We start from the raw sequence: 24,661 nt of genomic DNA, 5'->3' as shown, positions 1-24,661 counted from the left end.
GGTGTTCACGCACAGTCCACGCCCCAATATTCTCAGTTCTTTAGTCAACTCACAGAGATTGGCAACCCCCTCCTAGACCACCACAGCACGTGAATGGATTTTGCATTTGTTGACTTCTTGGGATATTTGAATATCCTTCTGTTTCCAGGCTCCAAAAAACTTCGGCTCTCAGGGCATACTACAATTCTGTTTATATTCTTTATATTTCTTAGAGTCATACTTCCCTAGATGTAGAGATGGCATCCTTTGGAAATCTGGTTCTCTCTTGGGGTTTGGTTTAACTTTGTGGTCACCATTCCTAGGGACATGCTCTGATAAATAAATATTAGCACTAATAATTACCATTGTTGACACTGATCATCTTAAAATGAAGGGGAGGGGACTCTCTGGAGGCCCCTGGGGACAAAGGAGGATGCTACACAGTGGCCCTCAGACTCCTTGGGTCCTGAGGATCTTTGGTTGCTTTTTTTCTGTCATTTATGGTGCAGAGGAAAGAGCATTGGCTCAGGGGCAGGTCAGAGACTTGGGGCAAGTAGCTTTTCCTCTCTGAGACTCAGTTTCCTTGTCTGTATGGTGGAGATTGTAGTATGTTAGTATATCCCTGGACAGGGTTGTTAAGAGCAACTGATGAGATGGATAACATAGCATGGCCTCTGACACTTTGTAAGTGCTGCAAAAAGTCATATTCTTGTTCCTTCAATCCATTTTCAACATAGCAGTGGATTACACACACACACGCACATGCACGCGCACACACACGCACACACACACGCACACACACATAGACAGATGGCTCCTCAACTTTGATGGGGCTGTGCTTTGATAAACCCATCATAAATGGAAGGTGTCCTAAGTTGATGCATTTAATACACCTAACCTACCTAACATCATAGCTAAGCCTAGCCTGCCTTAAACATGTTCAGAGCACTTACTGTAGCCTATAGTTGAGCAAAATCATCTAACACAAAGCTTATTTTATAATAAAGTGTCAAATATGTCATGTAATTTATTGAATACTATACTGAAAGTGAAAAACAGAATGGTTCCCAGCAGTGCTGGAGAACATTGTACTGCATATCGCTAGCCTGGGAAAAGATCAAAATTCAAAATTCAAAGTGTGGTTTCTACTGAATGGGTATTGCTTTCACATGATCGTAAAGCAGAAAAATTGTAAATGAAGGACTGTCTGTATACATATCTGTAATTCCATAATTATAGAACCAATCCAAGCCAACAGACCAGACATCCCTTTTTTTCAGAAAACTACCCACATACACTACCCACCATGGCTGCTGGCTAGGTGAGAACATCACGCTGGCAATGTGTGTATGTTGGATGGGGTCTCCGGGGGTGGCGGCTGGCTGGCTTCAGGGACCCAGCACCATCTGTCCATCATCTCTCCTTCACCCCACCGTGCACCCACTCTACCCTCGCTGCCTCTCCTGCATACCCTTCTCGTGGGAAACAAACTGGCATCTCTAGAGGCATAGAAGGAGCACAGATGTTAGAGCCAGACAAACCTGTGTTTGAATTCCAGCTCTGCCATTTCCTGGCTGGGGAGACCTAGGCAAGCCATTTTCACCTCCTGGGCTTCTGTTTCCTCATCTGCAGAATGGGTATGACAGAACAACCCCCGCTTTATGAGGGTGATGTGAGTGTAAATAAGATGAAGTGTGCAACAGCACTTTGCAAATGGTAAAGCTCTGTATACATGTTCACCATAAGGACGATTGCAGTGTTAGAATGCCATTATTAAAATGACATTTTTCCTCCCCAGGTTATCTGCCTGACAAATTTCTGAGGGTTAGCACAAATGCCTAATCTACTGCAAAACCTTTCATAGCCAGAGTGAAGCCTTCCCACATCCTTGTTCCCTTGGAACCCAGAACACTCCCTTGAGAGTTTGTGTGATACTGTAATCCAGCTAGTGGTTTGTAGGTATGGCTCTTGCACTGCATGGGGAACCTTGGACTGTATGTTTCTCATTTCTGTCTTCCTGATGTACAGCAGGCCTGCCTCAATGGATACTAGTTGAATGAACAAATAATTAACTCACTAAGGACATAGTAAAGCGAGCTGCGACCTATTCTTCCAAGAATTTTTTCTCAAGCTGCCTTCCCTTCCAAGTTCCTCCCTGGAGTCCACTGGCCCACCCACTGCCCCTGGCTGGCTGGCTCCCTCCCTCCTCATTTTATGCTGGGAACCAGATGTGTAGCTCCCGCTCCCTGTCTGAAGGATTAAATGCAGGGATGAGAAATGTGTTTTCTTATTGTTTTAGGAAACTGAGCAGGGTAGGGGAGAGGGAGGAAGAAATTGAAGCAGAGGCAACAATTTATCTTGTGTTAAAGGGACTACAAGGATTCCAGGAAGCCAGGCACTGACTACCCACCCGCCCACCAGTGCAGACCTCTCCTTTATTTGGGAGGTAATTAGCCAGGACCTGGCAATTCACATGTGTCTGCCCTTGTGTGGGAGGAGATGGGGCTCAATGGCTTGAAGGGAATTCTGATTCTGCTTGGGAACTGCTTGTCATCGTAGGAGCATGCAGGAAGACCTATTTCACCTGGGGTCACAGCTTTGCCTAAGTCCCTCCCTGCCATCACAGCCTTTGCTGAGGTTTCCTAGGCATTGAGGTGCCTGGGGAGATGCAGTAGGAAGGACACAGGCAACTTTGGTTCTGCTATTGCTGGGTGGGCCACATAGAGCCTCTGTTTCTCTCTCTCAAAATATGGTAAGGACAGAAATGCATGCCTCACATGGGCTGGCTGGGTCCCGTGACCTGGCCCATGACTTGCTAGGCTCAGAAACCAAATTTTGTCCTTACGCTCAAGAGGTCATGCCTTTGAGGCCAATTCACATTGACAGAGATCTACAAGAAGCAGATGCACACAAGCCAGAAGGCTACTCTGTGGTTTATACAGAGAAATGCCAGGTGGATGGAATGCCCACCTTGCCAGGTGGCACAACAGAGGTACGGGTCTAAATATGGGCTTTGACTCTTACCTGTTGTGCAAATTTCTGTAAGTTGGAGCCTTGATTTTCTCTTCTGTGAAATGGGAAGAAAAATGATACCTGCCTGATAGGGCTGTTGTTGGGTAAAATGCACTGTGGTATATCAAGTGCTTAATGCTGGATGGCAGTTAGAAAACACATCATAAAACATTAGCTGTTACTGTGATTATTAGTAGCAATTAAGCAAGATCTTAATTAAGCAGGGCTTTCACTCATCACTTGAGTAGATTTGAAAGGAGGAATGGTCCAATCTCCTTAGCCAAAATGCTCTCTTCCAGGGTAAGAGAGCTAGGATAGGCGCCATCAAGATTTGCTTCTGGGAAAGCCATTCTTTCTGTTTCCATTGCTGACCAAGTATCTGTAGACATCAGGCACAATGCAATGACAAGTTTCTACTTACTCAGTTACAGTTGCAATCTCGTCTTGCTGCAGGGAGATTCCTCCTTAAAGGAGGATGATGAGTGATTTGGCTGTTCCCAAACTCCTTGCTCACATGGTCAGGGTCAGTCTCTGGCTGGGTCCCAGAAAATAAGATTAATCATAATAATGATATGAACAGTAACACTTTTCAAATATTTACTACACACCAGGCCACTATTCTAAGAGCTTTACATACATATATGACAAAACAACCTCTGAAGTAGGTTCTGTTGTTATTTCCATTTTGTAGATGAGGAAACTGAGCTCCAGAGAAGGTAAGTAACTTGGCCCAGTGTCCCACATTTGGTTAATTATGCCCACTGGTGTGGGATTTGTTGTACAGCAATGATAGCCTGGTACATATTGCATGGGTGGAAAGATACCTGTTGGGTAATTTCCTAGAAGTGGAAGGGCTGAGGTCAAATTTTGCTAAATTGCCTTCCATATGCATTTTATCAATTTTCATCCCTACCAACAAAACATGAGACTTCCTGTTTCTGTTATCAGAAAGGGGTCCCGATCCAGACCCCAAGAGAGGGTTCTTGGATCTCTCACAAGAAAGAATTCAGGGCAAGTCCACAGAGTAAAGTGAAAGCAAATTTATTAGGAAAGTAAAGGATTAGAAGAATGGCTACTCCATAAGAATAAAAGAATGCCCACTCTAAAGGAATAAAAGAATGGCTACTCCAAAATGGACCAGTTGCCCATTTTTATGGTTATTTCTTGATGATGTGCCAAACAAGGGGTGATTATTCATGCCTCTCCTTTTTAGACCATATAGGCCAACTTCCTGACATTGCCATGGCATTTGTAAGCTGTCATGGCACTAGTGGGAGTGTCGCAGAGGTCTACTAGAGGTCACTCTTGTTGCCATCTTGGTTTTGGTGGGTTTTAGTGGGTTTCTTCCCTGCAGCCTGTTTTATCAGCAAGGTCTTTATGACCTGTATCTTGTACCAACCTCCTATCTCATCCTGTGTTTAGAATGCCTTAACCATCTGGGAATGTAGCCCAGTAGGTCTCAGGTCTCAGCCTCCTTTTACCCATCTCCTATTCATGATGGAGTTGCTCTGGTTCACATGCCTCTAACATTTCCACAATGGAATATTACCAAACAGAATTATTCTAAGTGATGAAAAGCCACAGGTATCCTGCTGTAGCTTTTGCATGTGTTTTTTCCTTCTTAATGAGATTGAAGATCTTATATGTCCAAGAGCCATTTTCATTTCCCTTTCTGTGAATTGTCCGATTGTGTTCTTTATCCCTTTTTAAAACTGGGTCTTTGATGTTTTCTCATTAACTTTCCATTCACCTTTAAGAAATTAGCCCTTTTTCTGAAATACGAATTAAATAGTATTTTCCTTGAACTCATCATTTGTCTTTTCACTTTATGTCTACTGTTTTTCAGGTAAGTTAAAACATTTTTATGTGGCTAAATTTACCCATCTTTTCTCTTATGGTTTCTGGGTTTTGTAGTTTGTGTCCTACTTAAAAAGGTGTTTTGTTCACTTTAAGATTTATCTCTCTTTTCTAGTGCATTTATGGTTTCATTGTTTGTGTTTAAATTAGAGATCCATCTGGAATTTATTTTGGTGTGTGGAGTGAGGTAAAGATCTAACTTAACATTTTTCCCAGATGGCTACTTCCTCAAATGCAAAGAAATGGAAGTCTGCAGAGGCTGTGTCTTATTTGGGTTCACACAAATCATAGGATTTGCAATAATCCTGGATGATCCCTGTCATTCAGAGGCTGCAGTAATCAGACATGTCCACAAAATGATTTCCCAGGACCCAGCGAAGGGGACAGGCAATAGCTCCAGGAGTTCCCTGGGATGAGTGGTGGTGGGAGGGTGTGGTTGGGAGGGGGCAGGCAAATGATGACTCCTCAGGGGATTAAACCTCCATAGAATATAATGACAATGAACATTTCTTGAGCACTTCCTGCAGCATCCTCAGTGTGTTACAGGTATTTGCACATTGAATCCTCACAACACCAGTAGGAACTATTATTATTCCCATGGTTGAGATTGAGGTTTGGAGAGAAGTGCCTTGCCCAGGCTCTTGCTGTGGAGGGAGTGCTCCTAGGCTCTTCTGCCTTTCACAGAATGTGAGCAACAACAGCACCCAGGAGACTGAGCCCAGAGCTTCTCAACAGGTGTGGTGGGGTGGGCTGAGCGCTGGAGACCCTGCCCCCACACTGGGGCACATCTGACTCTCCTGGGGCAAGGAGGATTCAGCACATGGTGAAGCACATTCAGTGTTAACAATGCTTGGAAAGGAATCTTCCCTTTGGAAGACAAATAAACAAAAACCCTGTATGTTTTTCATAATACAGATCATAGAAGGGGTATGACATTTGGATGTTGTCCCTGTGTATTGGTCAGGGTTCTCCAGAGGAGTACAGCCAATCAGATGTGTGTGTTTGTGTGTGTTTGTATACATTTATTATAAGGAATTGGCCTACACAATTATGGAGGCAAGTCCCATGATCTTCAGGGTGAATCTGAAAACTGAGGATCCAGGAGAGCCAAAAGGTGGAGTTCTAGTACAAGTCTGAAGGTCTGAGAACCAGGGGAGCCAATGGTGTAGTTCCTGTCTAAAGGCCTGCAGGCTTGAGACCCAGGAAGAGCCAATATTTCCCTGAAGTCCAAAGGCAGAAGATAGCCCATGTCCCAATTCAAAGGCAGTCAGACAGGAGGGATTCTCTCTCCTTACTTCAGTGAGGGTCAGCCTTTCTGTTCAATTCAGGCCTTCAACAGATTGCATGAGGCCCACTCACACAGGGGAGGGCAGTCGCTTTACCCATTCCACTGGTTTAAATGTTAATCTCATCCAAAAATGCCCTCACAAAAGCACCCAGAATAACATTTGATCAAATATTTGGGGACCCTGTGGCTCAGTCAAGTTGACAGATAAAATTAACATCATACCCTGTTTAAGGGGCATAGATTAAAAAAAATTAGTAAACACTGGTCCAATCTCTTCAATTTGCACATGAGAAAACTGAGATCTGAAGAGGTGCCCAAGGTCATGGGGTGGGATTGGGGAGAAATTGAGCTTGGGGGTCAGGGAGGCTAGAGGTCAACCTCATATCCTAGTAACTGCATGACTTTGGTCCAGTCCCACATCCCCCCTCAGGTAAAATCTGGGGAAGACCACCTAAATCTTAGGGTGGTGCAAGGAATGAGGTATTCTAAATGATGAGATGGGCATAGCTTGCAAAGCGAGGTGGGCTCTGTTCTTATTATTGTTAATTACAGGCAGAGCTAGGCTTGGAAGCTGGTTCAAGGACTCCTTATGGGTGCTCTGCCTGATGTTGGCAGACAGATGTGGCTGTTTCTCTTTTCTGTCTCCAACCCTTGCTTTAATTCCTCCCTCCCCACTGTAGCACCCCAGACCCTAGGTGAAGATGGGGTGAGTGCCCCCTCTTCTGCAGTGGTAGAGGGAAGAGGAGGGGAGGAGGAGCGCCATGCCCAGGAGGAGATGGTCGACGAGGGGTGGGGAGCCTGCCTGGGAGCAGCTCAGGAGCTGCAGCTCCTGTTTGGAAATACAAATTGCAGCAAATTTGTCGTCTCTGGAGAGAAATTGCATTTGGCGATTTCAGTGTTTTTTGTGCTTTGATGCCCCTGTCTGTTTAAGGGGAGGGGAGAGAGAGTGGAGGGAATCAAACTGGGCTTCAGTGAGTGGAAAGAGGGGCTGAAAGTGAGTGGGAAAAACAACTGAGGGGCTGAAAAAGGCTCCTCTCCCAGTCCTGGTGGGGAGGGTCTGACTTCTGAGATCTGTCCTTTGGGACTATCCTTCAGCCCTGGTCATGGCTGGGTGGTGGCCTGGGCATACGGCTGTGTTCACAGAAACATCACCAGACTCAGACCCAGAGCCTGTCACTGTCCCTTTCTGGGGGCCTTGCCCATGGGTGGGGACTTGGGCCAGAGGATGGAGTAAAATAATGTGTCAGGCTGGAAAGGCTCAAGCCCAGTGGTTGACCTTCTCCCAGTTGGTAGATAAGAGCAGGTAGCAAACACTTTGGTAATAGCTCTTACTCTGTACCCGGCACTACTTTAGGGCTTTAGATCTATCAACTCATTTGACCCTTACAGCAACTCTATGAGGAGGGTACTATTATTTCCCCCGTTTTATGCATGGAAACTCTGAGGCACAGAGAGGTTAAGTAACTGGCCTGTGATCACACAGGAAATTGGTGCAGGAACTCAAGCCTCTTGCCCAGGTTTGCTCCTAAGTCTAACCTGTGAGGTCAGTCCTGTCTGATCCTCCAAGACCAGGTGTAGGGCAAAGTGTGGAGGGAAAGTGACCAGGGGATTCTGAATCAAGGAGAATTGTTGGTGTCTATGTGGTTAATTTTGGGGGCTTGCTGGAGCAATTAAAACAATCTGAGAGGTCCCAGGTTGATGTTGGGGGCACCTCAGGCCTCTGATCCTGCATACGCAAAGGCTGGGAAGCTGGACTGTGATGAGGGACTTTGGACATCTTAGCAATCTTGGAGACTTATCTGAGGAAGGAGAAGAGACATCAGTGGGCAGAACACTAGCACCTTGGTTCATTCATTCATTGGTTAATTTGCTATTTCATAGCAGGTCCTGTGCTGGGTGCTACGGATACAGAAATGAACAAACAGTCCTGGCTCTGGAGTTGCTCACAGTCTTTGCAAGACATACTTGTAACAAGGTGTGATAAGAACTTTGATGTTTGGAGGTACTGGGGGCCCTGGAAGCCCAGAAGAAGGGCATATAGCTGAGGCTGGTTTTCTAAGTGATGGGATGATGGTTAGTGAAAGCTTCCTAGAAGAGGTGACCTCTGAGCTGAGGTATCGTAAGAAGCAGCTCTTCCACCAGAGGTTCTCAAGTTTGTTTAGTAGAATCCCCCTGGGGGCTTCCAAAAAACCTGATACCTGGGGCCACCCAGACCTATCAAATTGGAATCTCTGCTGGTAATTCTGCTGTGCAGCCAGCACTGAGCGCTGCTGAACTAGAGGAAGAAAGTGGAGCAGGCATTCCAGGTTGATGGGGAAGGGGATAAGAGCTAAGACAGGGGATGACATGAAGGTGGGAAAGAGGCAGGCATGTTTAGGGGGCTGCAAGCCAGACCACAGGGACTGTGAAGCAGTGGACAGATGAAGCAGGAAGAGCTATGAGGGCTGAAAATTGGGGGAGATTGGGCAGACCCTGCAACCCAGGTCCCAGCTGTCCTGGGCAGGAAGCCTCCATGCTGGTAGGCCACCCCATGCCCTGCACCCATCCTTCTGTGCTAGCCACCTCGGTAAGGGGCAGGAATTCAAGGAATACTTCCGTTCCCATCGCTGCCTTTCTGTGGATCTGTCAGCTGCGCTGCCAGCTGTGTGCAGAGCCCCACCACTTGGAAGAGCGCTGGATCAGTCATAAAGAGCCCATGGCACTCAGAGGGAGCTCAGGGCTTCCAGAGCAGCATGGAGGCCTCATGGGGTAGACCAAGTGTGTCTCATGGCCTGTCAGAGACCCTGGTTCCTGGAGGCATCCTTGGAGGGGCCCAATGACTCACCAGGCAGCCCAGAGCCCAGGGCTACTGAGAAGCAGAGGCAAGATCCTGAAGTCTTGGGAGGAGGATGGAAAGGAGCTGAGCAGACTGCTGTGTGCCCTGGTCCATGATGTGTTTTTCATGTGGCAATGGCCCTCTGGGTGCCAGGCTCTCTGCTAAGTCCTGTCTTTGAGCAGGCTCTGTCTTATGGACTTCTGGCACTAACCCTGAAATTACAGTGTGCTGGGGTCAGATCTGAAGTCCAATCCCAGGGCTGGCTGCTGCAATTTCTCTCTGACCATGGGCAAAGGACCTCTCTTCCATGGGCTTCAACTGCTGTGTTGGTAAAATGGGGCTCACAGTCCTGAAAACCTTACAGGGTTTTCAGATTGAAATGGCATGTATGAAATGTTCAGCACACAGTTCAGGATCAGCCACTGATTCCTCTCCAATTCTTTTCTCTGCTTAACCCCAGCTTTCCCCAAGCCATTAGTCCCTGGGATTAAAGAACTCTGGGTTCTTACAGCTGTGCCATCTGAAAAGTGATCTCAGACAACTCTGGACCCTGTCTGGATGGTTCAGAGTGGCCTTTATCCCTTTTTGCTTCTCAGGGCAGAGTTGTGGCCCCACTCCTTTGCCCTGGTCCTGCCCAGCCCAAGCTCGTTGGCCCTCCTCTCCACACAGAATGCCCAGTCATCTGAACACCTGAGCACCTTGTGACTGAGGCTCTCACCAGTGCTTTCCAGGGTTCTGGCCCTAGGAGACGACCCCGGGGGATGTGTGAGATGTGGATTTCTAGGCGAGAGCAGCTGGTGCTCTTGGTGATTTAGGAAGGATTCGGGAGAGATGCTTGTTGCTAGGTGACCAGCAGGGGCCAGTTGGAAGAGGTGAAGCAGGACTGCAGTGGGAAACCCAGTCCCTTTTCTTGTTCACTTCTGGGTGAATTCCTGTGCCCTTGAGGGTCCTGTTCTTCTTCTCTTCCCCCTTCCCTTCTCCCCTCATCCAGTGCCATAGAGACCAGAAGTATGCAGGGATGGAACAAAGTCCCAGATTGTTGTCTTCAGATTTTAATTTTCTTCCCTTTTAGTAATATTTTCAGTATGTGTTGTGTGTGTGAGTGGGTGTGTGTGTGCATGTGTGTGTGTGTGTGTGTGTATAAGAAGATAGCTCACAGAGGGGTGGCCATGATGACTGCTTCCCCATAGTGCATGCTTGTCACGTGCTGGGAACTTGCTACATCCTTTTACATAACTCATCTCCATCAACTCCCTGAATCCTCCTAGCCACCCTGGGAGGTAAGCTATCATACCCTCTTTTGCAGATAAAATAAACAGGCTCAGAGAATAAATCAGTTTGTCTGAGGGGCCTTAGCCAGGAAGTGGGAGATTGGGGATTTGAACTCAGGTCTACTTGTATGCTTCAGCACTAAGTACTGTTCTGTCAAGGGTTCCCTGGCTTGGTGAAACCATTCCTGGCCTCAGGACAAAGCTGCATGCAGGGACAGTGCCCCAGCCTAGGACTCAGCAGGCTTGAAATCTGGTTTCAAGTTTGTCCCCAGTGACTTACTCTTTGACCCTAGCCAGCCCCTTGTCTTCTCTGTCCTAAATGTGAATGACCCCGTTGAACTGAGCCCCATGGTTCTTCCTAAAAAGGAGCCCAGGCCCCCATGCATAGCCTGACTTCTGTAGATATGGGGGCTCCAAGTCAAGGGCAGGCCAGCCCTTGGGGTCCCCCACAGAGCCAGGAAGAAGTCCATGCTTCCCGTCTGTTTAGTGGTTCCTGGACTCAAGCAGACGGATTTAGCATGGTTGATGCAAGGGGTCCCAGAGCTGGAGTCTGCAGTGAGCCCAACACTCCGGTGAGGCGTCTGAGATGTAGAGAGGTGAATTGTTTACACTGTGTGCACCAGTGACCCCCATCATCAATCTGTGGGGACATCTCGCTGCTTCTTCTAATGAAGGATCAGGGGCTTTGACCTGGAATCCAGAGCTCTAAGTCATGAAGAGTTTGACTGTTGGAAGGGGGAACCCGAATATTGGAGGGCCCAGCACGAAATCCCTCAGCTGGCCAACAATTCATTGGTGGTATCTGGTTACTGATCATTCTTACTCTGCAGAGACCACTGTGTGTCAGGAGCTTTATACACGATCCAAGAATCACTGCATGAGTTGGCTGAGACAAGTTTGGAACTCAGTCAAGTCCATCCCTAGAAGGACTTGCTTCTGAATATGTATGTACCTGGCTTTGTGTTAAAGCCTTCAGAAGTGATGTCCCCTTTCAATCTTTACAAACACCAAATAAGGCAAGAATTATTTCCCTTCCTTTACAGATGAGGAAACCTGAGATGGCTCAGGGAGGAAGTGGTAGAGCTGGGATTCAAACCCAGGGCGAAGCCGAGAAGAAACTGCCTCGCCAAGCCCCTGGGCTGGCTTGGCTTGCAAGGAGTGAGCGGACTCCAGTCCCCGCTCAAACTAGCTTTTAAATATTGGTTAGCAGTTTTCCTGGTTGGTGTGGGCCCACACTCCTTGCTACAGACACTTTCTAATTAAGCAAAAGAGCAGTGGGCATAAGGTCTTTCTGGAAAAGGGGCTTTGGGCTGAAGGAAGCAGAGACATTTGTGTTAAGGAGATGCTCATGCTCTTCACGTTGCTGCCCTTGGCCTGAAGCTCCTCCCTCCCCACTGGATCCTTTCCAGTTTCTCCCCTCCAGGCTGCCCTAAAGGCATGACACTGTGTCCACTCACTCATATCCCTCTACTCTGGACTGACCAGGACTGGAGCATTGGGACCTGATCTTCAGTTGCAGCAGGAGGGATTCTGGTTGGATCCCAGGAAGTACTTCTAGGTAATGGGGGGTTGTGGAGGATGGAGATGGGAGGAGATTTCTTAAGGCCCAGAGCCAGCAGGAGGGACAGTGAAGGGGGTGCACGTGGTGGAGGCCGGCACATGCCCTCTGACCCTGCACTAGGGGAGGGCTCTGACTCAGGAGTTATCTCTGCTACCCCCCGACAAATCCCACATCCAAATGCTGGATCATGAGCCCCTCCACTCTCCTTCCTGACCCCATGCTCTGAATCTGCTCCTGACAGCCTTTTAAATAATGGATTTCTCCCAGCCTCAGCATTTGGGAGTGAGGCTCAGGATCCCAGAGATTCCCAGCAAAGAGATTCTGATACTCCCAGCCTTGGTCCTCCTCCCTCTCATTCTGGCAAAACGATTTCAGATTTTCTGAGCACAGGAGCCTCCTCCTCAGGCTGCCTGTTGGGGGCAGCCTTACCCCACGCACCCTCTGCAGAGCCTGGTGGTGGCCAGTTGCACTGAGGGTGAGGTGAGGGTGCCAGGAGGAATGGGGAGAAGGGCTGGGCCCCTCCTCTCCTCTCCTGGCCCCAGGGTGAGGGAGATGTCATGGCCTGAAGGTGGTCCGGGGTACAGCTGGGGTGCGGGGCATGTGGGTGGGCATCCAGGAGTGCTGAGACCCCGCTCAGGCTGCTGCAGGGGAGGGGTCCTCACCCATGTCTGAAGCTCTCCAGTGCCAGGCTGTGGTCACACAAGCCTCCCCTCAGCAGGGCCCTGGGGGTGCTCTGGGCAGGAGTTTGGAGGTGGGAGTGGGGTGGGGAGGTGGGGAGCTGAGCAGGTGGCTGCCTGGGTGGGAAGAGAGGGAGGCACTGTGTCAGGAAGTGCAGTGCAGGCAGGGTGTGACCTTGTGCAGACTCACCCTGGGGTCACCTCACCACCCACCCAAAGGATGTCTGGTCACCGTTGCCCAGAAATGCATGGGGGTGGTGAGGGCTTTGGGCTTAGGAAGACAAGGCTGGGGTGGAGTGGAAGTAATAGGAAAAGGGAATCAAGACTTGACTCAAATCCCTTCAGCAAGGAGGCCTTAGGCTTTCTGGCCCTCAGTCTCCTGGTGATGAGAAGGCCTGGCCCCTGAGGCTGCTGCGTTGAATGAAAAGGTGAGGAAAGTGCTTGGCACACAGTAGGTGTCCATCTAGGGGCAGCTGCCTCTGGCCACCTTGTCCGGAGAAGTGGACTTTCTCAAGCTACAGCTCTAGAAAGGAAGCAAGCCCCACGGTGAGCGCACAGCCTGGAGCCACAGTGCTCGGCTTTACAAGCCTGGCTCAGCACACACCCTCTATGTGTCCCCAGGCAATTGACTGAAACTCCCTGTACCTCATTTTCTCTGTAAAATGGGTAATAATAATTCCCTTTTCAGAGGGTTGTTCTGAGGGTGAAAGGAGTTAATACACACAAAGCATTTAGAACAGTACTTGCTCCATGGGAGAGCTCTGTAAGAGTGTGTACCATTGTCACTATATCCTTTTTAATTTTTAAGAAAATTTATATACTTATTTGTTTTTTATCTTTTTAGAGACAGGGTCTTGTTCTGTTCATCACTCCAGCCGCAGTGCAGTGGTGCAATCATGGCTCATAACAGCCTCAACATCCTAGGCTCAAGGGATCCCCTTGCCTCAGCCTCCTGAGTAGCTATGACCATAGGTGCCTGCTGCCACACCCGGCTAATTTTTTATTTTGTAGAGATGGGGTCTTGCTATGTTGCTCAGGCTGGTCTGGAACTCTTGGGCTTAAGCGATGGTCCTGCCTTGCCCTTCCAAAGTACTGGGATTACAGGCATGAGCCACTGCACCTGACCTCATTATCAATAACTGTCACATTTTCCTACCTCTGCCCAATCCTGGGCTCCTTACAATGCTTTCTTCTAAGCGAGCTGCTTGAATTTCCCACAGCAGCCTCAGAGACATGCCCACCAGGAGTCCCACCGATTTTACAGATGAACGCACAGAGGCTCAGAAGATGAAGCAAACTGCTCATGATCATACCCTCCCCTTATTTAAAAAGTGACAATTAAGTTCTTTCTTTACTTATTTTTATTCTTTAGAGACAGGATCTTGCTCTGTCACCCAGGCTGGCATGTGTGATTATAGCTTATGGCAGCCTTGAACTCCTGGCCTAAAGTGATCCTCCCACCTTGGCCTCCCGAAGTGCTGGGATTACAGGTGTGAGCCACTGCACTCAGCCCCTTACTTTCTTCTCAGCATATGCATGGTCCTGAGTACCTCACTGCTTGCCCCAAGCCTGGTACCTCCAGTAATCCAGGCCCAGAGTACCCACTGTACCCTAGCGCTGGACGAGGGAAGATGGCTTCTCTTCCTCCAGGTTGCTGAGGGGCAGGGCTGCCATGCATGGGGTTTTGGTGAAACAGGATAGGCAGGTTCAAGGTTTCCAGAAGGGACCTGGGGGCCTGGGTGGCTGGAGCAAGGGGAGGGTGGGGGGTCCTGAGCCCGAGGAGCTGAGTGGGGGTTTCAGTCACTTCTGAGGTGGGCTTTTCTCTAATTAGCATTTGCAGGTGGTGGGTGCCCCGGGTAAGGACTTGCATCTGACTAACGTGAGGCTTATCTTCTTAGCGGAGAATTGACTTTGTAATTGACCAGGGTATTTTACCTTTGATGGTGTCCGCTGGTAGTTTGAGTCCTGGCAGGGGAGGGGGCAGGAGCGGCCCTCTCCAACTCAGCTCAGCCTCCGGTCTTTTTGACCATGAACTCAAACCCAAACAAGAGGGGGTACTGCTCAATGGAGGGGAGTGTGGATCCCAGAGGCACAGGTAGACAGTACAGGGCATGTGCTCTGCCTGCCTTCTAGAGTTGGAGAGGATCTGAGTTCCAGCCACATCACTTAATACCTGTGTCACCACTGTCAGCTTAATTAATCCCTCTGACCTTCCATTTCTCCATCTGAAAAGGGGGCTAATATCTCGTATCCACAAGACAGTTATTATGAAGAGTACACACAATTAACACAGTTGTAAGTGCCAGTTAAATGCTGGCTTTACTCATCATCTCCGATTGTGGCGTGCTCTGAGGACCCATGCGGTGTCCAACTCCAGGTAGTTTCTGCCCTTGGCCCCACTTCAGTGCTCGATCTGCAAAAAATTCCCAGCCACCCTGCCTGAGAGCTCCCACCCCAGGAAAAGGGCAAAGTGCTTCTCCACTCAGCTTTTCTTGAGCACCTACTATGCACTGACCCTGTGCATGCCGAGCTGAGTAAGACTCTGCTCTGCTGTCCAGGAGTTCAGTCTCTGGGGCCACGAGTATATCCCAGGAAATGATAAGAGGGGGTACATCATCGTGGGCACTGATGAGGGAATAATGGGTCCTGAGGGGTGATTGTAAATGGCTTCACAGAGGAGGTGACATATGCACTCTGCATTGAAGCATAAGATTTTTGGGAAGGGTAGGTGGAGTGATTTTTTTTGAAGACGAAACAGCATTTACAAAGGCCTGGAGGCAGAGTCTAGACAGCTTCCCCACTCTTACAAGAACACTTAGGAAGGCTCCAGCTAGAGCAAAGGGACACATTCCAGTATGGGGGATGCAGAGCTGGGTGGGGCTGTTCAGGGAAGGCTTCCTGTAAGAGGCATTGGGAGGCCAGGTTTTAAAAGACTGGCAACAGGATTGGGAAGCTTGGGAAGTGGTACTTCTGTTTGGCAGAAGGAGGTTTATTTAACAAAACAAAACGGAAGGTGGGGATAGAGGAGGAAGGCAAGACCCACTGGTGCTCTCTTCTCCTCCTGTGCTGTGTCAGGGGGTGAGGGCTAAGAGGTATCACCTACATCTCACCTCTGGTTGGGGCTGTGGCTCTGGAGATGAGGTTGGGCAGGATGTTAAGGGACACTCATCCCAGGTGAGAGAGGGGCACCTGCCAGCCTGAACCTGGGAGCCTGGCATTCAGGGGAGTGAAGAACCTGTTTGTGGAGCTTGGAGGACCTTTAATTAGTTTTACAAGAGGCCTCCATCTCCAAGTATTTCTCTTTACCAAGATTTCCTAGGGAAGAAAGGGGTAGAAGGGAGAAGGGTGCACCTGTCCAGAGAATTCCCCCAGATCTTCATCCCTGCAGCATTTACCTGGGCCTTTCTCCCCCTCCCCTTGCCTCTTGTCTCACCTAGAACAGAGACTCCAGGATCAGAGCTGGGGGAGGGAGCAGAGGTAAGCATGGGGTGCCTGCTTGCAGCTATGGATGTCGGATGTGTGTGTAGAAGAGATGCTGGGTAGCAGGAAGCATGAGGAGGGGCTTACTATTATAGCTTTGCTACTTACCGGCTGTGCAAACCTGGGCATGTCCTTTAAGCCTCTGAGCCTCAGTATTGGAATCTGCAAACTTGGGGAGTAATGCTCATCATCCACAGTTGTTTTAAGGATGGAATAAGATATCCATGAGGCATCTAGCGTAGGTCTGGTAGTCTTGTCTTCAGCTTTGACTTGAGCTGACCTAGATAATGTCATGCTGAGAGAGAGGTATCAGGGGAGGAGAGGTCTGTTAGCAAGTGGACGGGTTACTAGGTAAGACCATCAGCCCTTGAGGCACATGCCTCAGTTTTTAGATGTGCAAAATGGGGTTAATAATAATACTTCACAATGTTGTGTGAAGATTAAATGAATTATAGATAACAGTGTCTGGCTCAGGAATACTCAGAGTGCTCAATAATGCTAGCTATTATTATTGACATTTATTTATTTATTTTTGAGACGGAGTCTCACTCTGTCATTTAGGCTGGAGTGCAGTGGTGTGGTCTCGGCACACTCCAACCTCCACCTCCTGAGTTCAAACGATCTTCCACCTCAGCCTCCCAAGTAGCTTGGATTACAAGCGTGCACCACTGCACCCAGCTAATTTTTGTATTTTTGGTAGAGACGGGGTTTCTCCATGTTGGCCAGGCTGGTCTCGAACTCCTGACCTCAAGTGATCCACCCTCCTCAGCCTCCCAATGTGCTGGGATTACAGGCTATTATTGAATTTTAAATTACTATTCAGTTGCTATTAAAGCAAGGTCTCAGGCCCAAGGATTTGGTCACAGGTATCAGAATGGGAGCCTTAAGTGGGACTTGGCCTCAACAAGGGGGCAGGAGGCCACAGAAACCATTGGTTGGAACCCAGATCCAGGTCAAAGTTGGAACCTCTAGGTCATCCAGCCTGGGGAGTATAGGGCTGGCCCATGGGTTACCACCACCCCTCCAACCTTTCAATCCCCTCTAAACACATTTTCTTGCTCACCTTGAGTTCCAGCTGGAAGGGCCAGATTAAGGTGGCCATGCCAGGGACACTTGCATCCCAGACACATCTACACTGAGTTCCTGCAAGGCTCAGAAGAGACCAGGCCCAGCTCTGGGAGGAGAGGCAATATTGGTGAAGTGGGCTTTCATCCCAGCCTTGAGCCCCAGTGGCTTTTTCCCACTAGGGCCTGTCAATCAGGACAGAGCTCCAGGTGCTGTGGGAGGCAGCAGGCTCTGGGTCGGCCAGGCCAGAGCGGAGATTCTGATGAAGCTGGCATGTATGGTAATGACCCCTCTTAGCCCAAGGACCTGTTTGCATTCATGGATTCGTGGAAGAGTAAGATTTTGTGGGGGGCAAGTACTGAATTCTGTCTACAAATAAGGTGACACAAAATGGGGTGACACATATTTAGAGTTGTGTCTGGTGGACCAGAGGGAGGGGCAGTGGATGCCAGGTTGCTGGGGGACAGTGGGGTCCCTGAGAGAGAATTCATCATGGGGGCTGAACAGGTCTAGCCTTGAGGTCTGGCTGCTGCAGATGCCTGAGAAACAGAGGGGCAGTCATTCTGGGAATGGATGTGTGAACCCCTCTAAACTGAGTGACTTTGGTGTGCCAAGCGTCTCCAGAGAGCAAAAGCTGTGTGTGTGGACAAAACATTATTTCATCAACTCTCTAAGCCTTTGGTGCCCAAGCAGCACCCTGGTGGGCACCCTCCTTGCAGCCCCTGGGCAGGGCGTGGGTGACTTTTCTCCCTTCCAGGAGCAGGCTGAGCTCTTAGCCCAGTGCCGGCTACAAAGTCAGTGCTCAAATCTATTTGGTTAAAATAATACTATGACTTTTAACAAGCTTATTTAGTGAATGTTTTTTGTCATAGCCAATTTGCAGATGTCTTGGGAGAACAAAGCCACATGCAGAGCAAACTAGAGAGTGGAAACCCAGCCCAATCCATGGTGAGAGGCCTCTTGGGGCTCCCAGGAGTGGGAGAGGGGTTTGCAAAGGATTGAGATCCCCTGAGTTGGCAGATAGGTGCTTGGAACTTGCAATATTTGGGTGTTGTTCATGTCATTCACACCCACAGGCTGGTGGACAAAGGGCTGTATCAGTGTTTTCTGAATGAAGAAAGAGAATGGTTTGTCAGCAGGAGCGATGGGATCTAGGTGGGGGAGACTGAAGTCATTTGGCAATGCTGATAAAAGCTTTACACCTTTATGTCTCACATGCTGACAACTTCTTTTTCTTTCCTGCTAATCTTATTGATGCACTAACCCAAATGTGTTCACGTGGCTCTTGCTACCCGGGGTGCACGGGCCCCGACAGGAAGGAATCAGCAGGTTTTCCAGTGCCAGACTCTGCCAATCGTCTCTCAGGGAGACTTGAAAGTTCAGATAGGCCAGAGAGGGTTAAGTTATTTCCTCTCTTCCTTTCTCATCTTCTTGTACCCGATGCCCTCATGGTCTTCTCCCTCTCCTTCTCAGCAATAGAAGATCAAAGACTGTAAATTATTCATTCGCAATTGAGTGGAGCACATTTCAAAGTCAGGGCTGCTGGGCATCTCTTCTCAGAACTGCCAAGGGTGAAGGCCCACATTTTTGGGTATATCAGTTCTGTTAAGTCACAGCCCTGAGATCCGGAGCCTGCCTTGCCTAATCTCTGGCCTCCCACTAGTCTGATCTCCTCCCTGCCCTTTCCCTGTCCAGATTCTACCCCCCTCCATCCCCATCCTTACTCCAAATGAAGCCCAGGATCAGTGCTACCTACCTGGCCAAGCAGCGGTGGCTGTGGGTGCCTAGGCTACCATTGCCCAAGACTCCTGTGCTGTCTCTTCCAGCGGGGAGCAAACATGGGGAACCGACATGTTTGAGAAGAGTGTCTAAGACGTGCCAAGCACAGGACAAGTAACAATGCTCGACAACCACTCCAATAATTTGTTCTGGGCTCTCTATGTGTCAGGTATTCTTCTATGCACTTTATATGTAATATCACTATGAATACCCACAAACACCTTGTGGGATGGGTACTTTTCCTATTCTGATTTTACAGATGAGGACTGAAGCTGAGAGAAGTCAAATGACTTGTCGAAGGTCACACAGCCTTCCAGTAGCTGGGCTGGCATTTGAACTGAAACAGTGTACAATATGCCACCCTGTTAAAACATATGTGATTTCCTTTATCCTTACGTTGACTCCATGTATAATGTATAGAGGGGGGAAACAAGGTGTTTTTAGTTTTTAGAGACTAGGTCTTTCTCTGTCTCCCAGGCTGGAGTGCAGTGGTGCCATCACAGCTCACTGCAGGCTTGAACTCCTGGGTGAAAGGGATACTCTCACTTCAGCCTCTCAAATAGCTGGGACTACAGGCATGTGCCACCATGCTTGGCTAATTAAAAAAAAATGTAGAGATATGATCTCTCTATGCTGCCCAAGTTGGTTTTGAACTCCTGGGCTCAAGTGATCCTCCTACCTTGGCCTCCCAAAGCACTGGAGCTACAGGTGTGAGCCACCACACCTGGCTGGAAACTAGGTTTTGAAAAGAAAAGTGCTTATACCAGGTCATGTGGCTAGTGAGTGGCAGAGCCAGGATTTGAATGTAAGACAACATCCATGATCTTTCTAGCACAGCTCCCTGAGGCTGATGGACAGGCTTGTGTTTCAGACATCTGATGGGAGGAATGAAAGAGACATACTCCAGGGCCCAGGGAACCTCAGCCTGCATGTGGCTGGATTTGTCAGGGTCATCAGGGAACCCTGGCTGATGGATCCAGAGCCTTTGGAATTTCCTGAAAGTGAATTTCAGCATATGTGTCTGTGATATGGCTTAAATCTAACACCAGCACCATTTAAAGATTCCAAAGAACCAACAAAGAAAAAACCACAAACCTATGTTTTGTCTTACTATTGGGAGCTTATCTCCAAGAAGCAGAATAATCATAATGCACAGCACCCATGTGTGGCTGATTAGCTTTGTGGTAAGTTTTATTCGATTACAACACAAAAAGTCTGTTCATGACTTAGGGTGCAGCTGTATGGCTGCTTTCTCACAAACAAAAAATAGAAGTAGAGGGAGTGTCAGGGCCCAGGAGCATCAGATAATGAGGTTGGTACTCCAAGAGCATGTTAATCAGCAAAGACCATTTGTGCAGCCCCTTCCAGTGCGCAAAGCCACTCTGCATGTGTCTTAATGGACCATCACAGCCACCTGATGTTTTCTTCCCATTGGGACAGTGATCAATAGTTTTGGCCATTTGTAGGGGGTGGGAAATAGGGGGAATGGGATAGAGTGTTGGTTTCTATAAAAACTGTGCATGTGAGGGTTGGACTGCGTGTGTTTCAATTTTAAGGCAAATGAAAACACTTAATCTTATCTGGTGCCTGAACCTGAGTAGTACTAATCCGATTTACATTTTTCTTTGTTTTTCCTTCGAGTGCTTGCTGTGTAAGCACTGACACTATAGAGCAACCTTATTGAGCAGGGAACATTACTGACCTCATTTGACAGATGAGGAAAGTGAGGCTTGAGAGGTGAAGGGAGCTTGCTGCAGGGAGTGAGATGTGCAGCCAGGTGGTCTGATTCTGGAGCCCGGACCTTTCTTGGGAGGCTGCTCTGCAGGACAGCACCTCTCTGTACTGCGCAGTGGAATGAAGGGGCCCTGGGGAGGAGGTGGGACCTGTGCTGGCCTCAGCGATCCCATTCAGTTTGTTTGGGGCCTCCAGGGAAGTACATAGAACAGGATCTAGAGGTAGGAGGGCTGGCTTGTCCTGGTCCACAGGGCCTTGAGCAAGTCCCTCAATGTCTGTAAGCTGCACTTTCCTTCTCTCTAAAATGTCTTCCTGGTCCATCGCACAGGCTGGCTGTGTTCCTGGATAGGAGGTAGTGGTGAGCAGGGCAGAGGGACACGCCCTACCCGGAAGAGATTGGCTTGGACAAGGTGTTGGCGGGCAAGGGCTGGAGGCCTGTGGTCCCTCTGCCTGGAAATGCTCTCCCCTCCCTGTTTCCCATGACTGGATCTTTTAAAACTTTCAGCTGTCAGCTTAAATGTCACCTTCTCAGGGAATGATCTTCCCTCCCACTTCTGATGGACTGGCCTGAGCCCCCATCTCTGTCAGGAGCTGCTTTCCCCAGTTCCTCCACTTCATCCCAAACCTCCCAATGAGACCCAGTTCTACCCAGGTATGAATTATTCAGTTAGAGGCTGAGGGCTCATTATGGGGACAAATATTTCAGCAAAAGTTGTCTGGCAAGAGCAGAGAGGGAGAGAGATGGGGTGGCACTTATTGTCAGGAAATGGTTTCCCATGGCAATTAAATGCTCACACTCACGTGCACCTGTTGTGCACAGCATGTGTCTGTGTGTGCCGGGGAGATGCATTTTATCACTGTCCCCCTCCTACCCCAGGGTTGCATCTAGCCTGTGTCACACCAGAGTCCTGTGTCTACACAGAGCCCCACCCCTACCCAGCCACTTAGTCAGGGGAGGGGAAGGGTTGGCAATGGAGGCAGGAGGTTTCCGGACTGCTCTGTGTCGATTGATGTTTTCTGTTAAAAAAAAAAGAAAAGAAAAGAAAAAAGGAAAAGACTCAGTGCCTCAGTGAGGTTTCTTGAGAAATGGTGGGAGCAGCGGGTCAAGAGGAGCTGATTATGTAGATGTGTTTAAGCTCTCAGCTGGGGATGGATGGCTTCCATAAACCTGCTGGGGGCCTAAGCCCCCACCGCAGGCTGGCTCCATTGCAGCTGGGGGCCTCAATCTCCACCACAGGCTGGCTCCATTGCAGCTGGGGGCCATTTCTCAAGTTCCTAGAGGAGGAAGGGGGTGAGTAGGTGCTGGGGGGGGTCCCCTGTCAGGTGGGACCCCCAAGCAAGGGGCAGGTGAGAAGACTGTAGGGACAAGCCCTTTCTCTCTGGGAGTACACACTCAGCCCTGTCCCCACTGGGGCTGGCTTCTCGGCAACACTTGGCTGGATAGATTCTAAGCTGGCCTCTGCTAGGACATGCTGTGCAGCCTGAGGCATGGCTTTTGTCTTTCTGCACTTGGCTTTTCAGTCTGGAAAATCAAGGGAAGCACTAGAGATGGAGGGTGGTGATGGTTGCACAACAATGTAAATGCACTTAATGCTGCTCAAATGTACACTTAGAAATGGTAGAAATGGTAAATTTTACAGTATGCATGTTATACCACAATAAAAAAGGAAACCTCTAAAACATCAGGTGAGTCTGAAGTTTCCTTCCAGACTTCATGCTTTGGGGATTCATGATCCTGGGCTCAAAGAAATGTGAGGGGACATGTCATTGTTCCAGGAGTAGACTGTGTGCCCTGCTAAGTCTGTTTCTTTTCTGATTTTACCCCCTTTGGTGACGCCACCATCACCAGCTCAGTAGCATCTCTCAGGGGCTGAGGGGGACCTCTGCTCCTGAAAATTGAAGCCATTGCTCCCTAAGCTATTGAAAATTTCATGGGTAATTCAGGAACACAAATCAAACAGGACGCCAGAAGCTCTGGATTTATGAAGAAAAATGAGTCAAACTTGGCGATTTATGAGCACCCCAGAATAGTGGCACGTGGGGATGAGGAAGGGATGGAGGACAGGTCTGAGGGCTGGGGGCACAGTGCGGAGAGGCAGAGGTGGGAGTGGGGCTGTGGAGAGTGTAGGGGGCCTGGGCCTCAGCCCCAGACTATGAGCCTTGGGGGAAGTTGTCTGTGCCCTGGACAGATGGGGCAAGCGTGGTCCAGTGAGGAAGCAAGGACTGTCCTCAGGTGTTAGAGGGAGGGGCTACTCACAAACCCTAATCTGATTTCTCTGTAGACCAGGCCTGGGCTGGGTACTGAGGAGAAGAGGGTGAGGGCAGAGGGAAGGGGGCACTAGGCCAGCGTCAAGCGGCTTGGCTGGCCTTCCAGAGCAAACAGCCTTCTTCAGGAGTGTGTGTGTGTATGTTTGTGTGTGTGTGTGTGAGAGAGAGAGAGAGAGACCCAGTTGTCCAAAAGGCTTCTTCTGAGACTTTTGCAGTCTCCCAGGGGGTCCTTTCAGTCTGAGGGTGGTGAGATCCCCTACAGCAATCCAAACCCAGAAGCCTAGAGAGATGTCCCAAAGGCTATCCCCAAGATCAAAGCCCCAGAGCTTTATGGGCCTAGAACAAATGGGGTGGGAATCTGACTGGCTTTGCCCCATAACTAACCAGTAGAGGCTGGTCCCTGCCACCTCCCAAGGTGGATCCTCCTGGGATTATCCTACTTTCTGTCCAGTTTCCTCTGCTTGGGATGGACTCCAAGAAGAGCATTCTTAGGTACATGGTCTGATAGAAATGGCTATGTCTGAGGATCAATTATTGAGAGACCCAGAATGAGTTCCAAGTAGACATTGCTTGTCAGGGTGACATGAAACAAGTCATATCACTATCACGTTTTAGAATCTCAATTGCTTCATCTCAAAAATGGGAAGAGCATTCCCTTCCATCAGGCCTTCCTCATAGCTAATAAAGCTGTAGTATTGGTGTAGTATGAAATAAAATTATAAATGGATTTGTGCTTGGTATCTTCTAAGGTGATGTATGAAGGTGATGGATTCTTCTACTAATTTTCCATGGGCATCTGCCACAATGACAGCTCCTTTCTGGGCTTTAGCTTCACTGTGTCTGAAAGGAAGAGGTTAGACAAAGTCAACTCTCAGTCTCCCTCTACCCTGAGTAACATCTGATCCTATGACTATCGTGGTACGTCAGTTCCTGATCAACGTGCTTCCAGTTGCAGGTGCAGCTTCCAGGTTCTAGGGTTTGGAGGAGGGAGGACTTTATTCAGACAACCATTTAACAAAAATGATTTCTAGGTAGGGACCTTGCTACTTTCTCTTCTCTTAATCTCTTCTAGGGTCCTCCTGAAGATGTGTTTGAATGCATGCATTATTATGACTAAGTATAGACGGGAGGGGCTGTCCCTTAGGTTGTATTAGAGAGATTTCTCCAGAACTTAGGGCATTTGATTCAAAACATTTCCATTTTAAGAAATGAAGCAGATGGGCCGGGTATGGTGGCTTATGCCTGTAATCCCACCACTTTGGGAGGCTGAGGCAGGTGGATCACCTGAGGTCAGGAGTTTGAGACCAGCCTGGCCAACATGGTGAAACCCCATCTCTACTAAAAATACAAAAATGAGCCAAGTGTGGTGGCCCATGCCTGTAGTCCCAGCTACTTGGGAGACTGAGGAAGGAGAATTGCTTGAATCTGGGAAGCAGAGGTTGCAGTGAGCCGAGATTGCACCACTGAACTCCAGCCTGGGTGACAGAGTGAGACTCTGTCTCAAAAAACAAAAAACAAAAAAAAAAAAAGAAAGAAATAAGTGAAGGAGATGGAATGTCAGAGGACTTAAAGACTGTTGTGGTAGAGAAGATAGGGATATACTGTTGATTTGAAAATCATTATTTTGAGCCAATAAATAGTCATTGATCCTATCTTATATGCCAAATGTCGTTCCAGGTACCTTCATATTCATTATTTCATTTGGTTCTATAATAACCATGGAAGGAAGACAGTGTTATTTTCTTTTGGCAGATTTCTTTTAGCAGATGAGAAAACTGAGGCTCAGATAAGTAAAGGAACTAATTGTCAATATCACATAGCTGTGAGTGTTAGAGGTGGGACACAAACCCAGGCCTATCTGACCTCATAGTTGGA

General features: G+C 48.6%; 1 long non-coding RNA gene across 1 annotated transcript; it reads left to right on the top strand.

Annotated features, from left to right (window-relative positions):
* The first annotated feature begins 14,220 nt into the window (after positions 1-14,220).
* LOC129051338 (uncharacterized) lies at positions 14,221-24,387 on the top strand. Its single transcript, XR_008515506.2, has 4 exons — positions 14,221-15,313; positions 15,898-15,937; positions 17,878-17,953; positions 18,832-24,387. It is a non-coding gene; the product is annotated as an uncharacterized LOC129051338 (long non-coding RNA).
* The last annotated feature ends 274 nt before the right edge of the window (positions 24,388-24,661 follow it).

This window comes from Pongo abelii, chromosome 19, assembly GCF_028885655.2.
Source record: "Pongo abelii isolate AG06213 chromosome 19, NHGRI_mPonAbe1-v2.0_pri, whole genome shotgun sequence".
In the NCBI taxonomy this organism is placed as follows: Eukaryota; Metazoa; Chordata; class Mammalia; order Primates; family Hominidae; genus Pongo; species Pongo abelii.
This window is presented reverse-complemented; position numbering and strand designations above follow the sequence as displayed.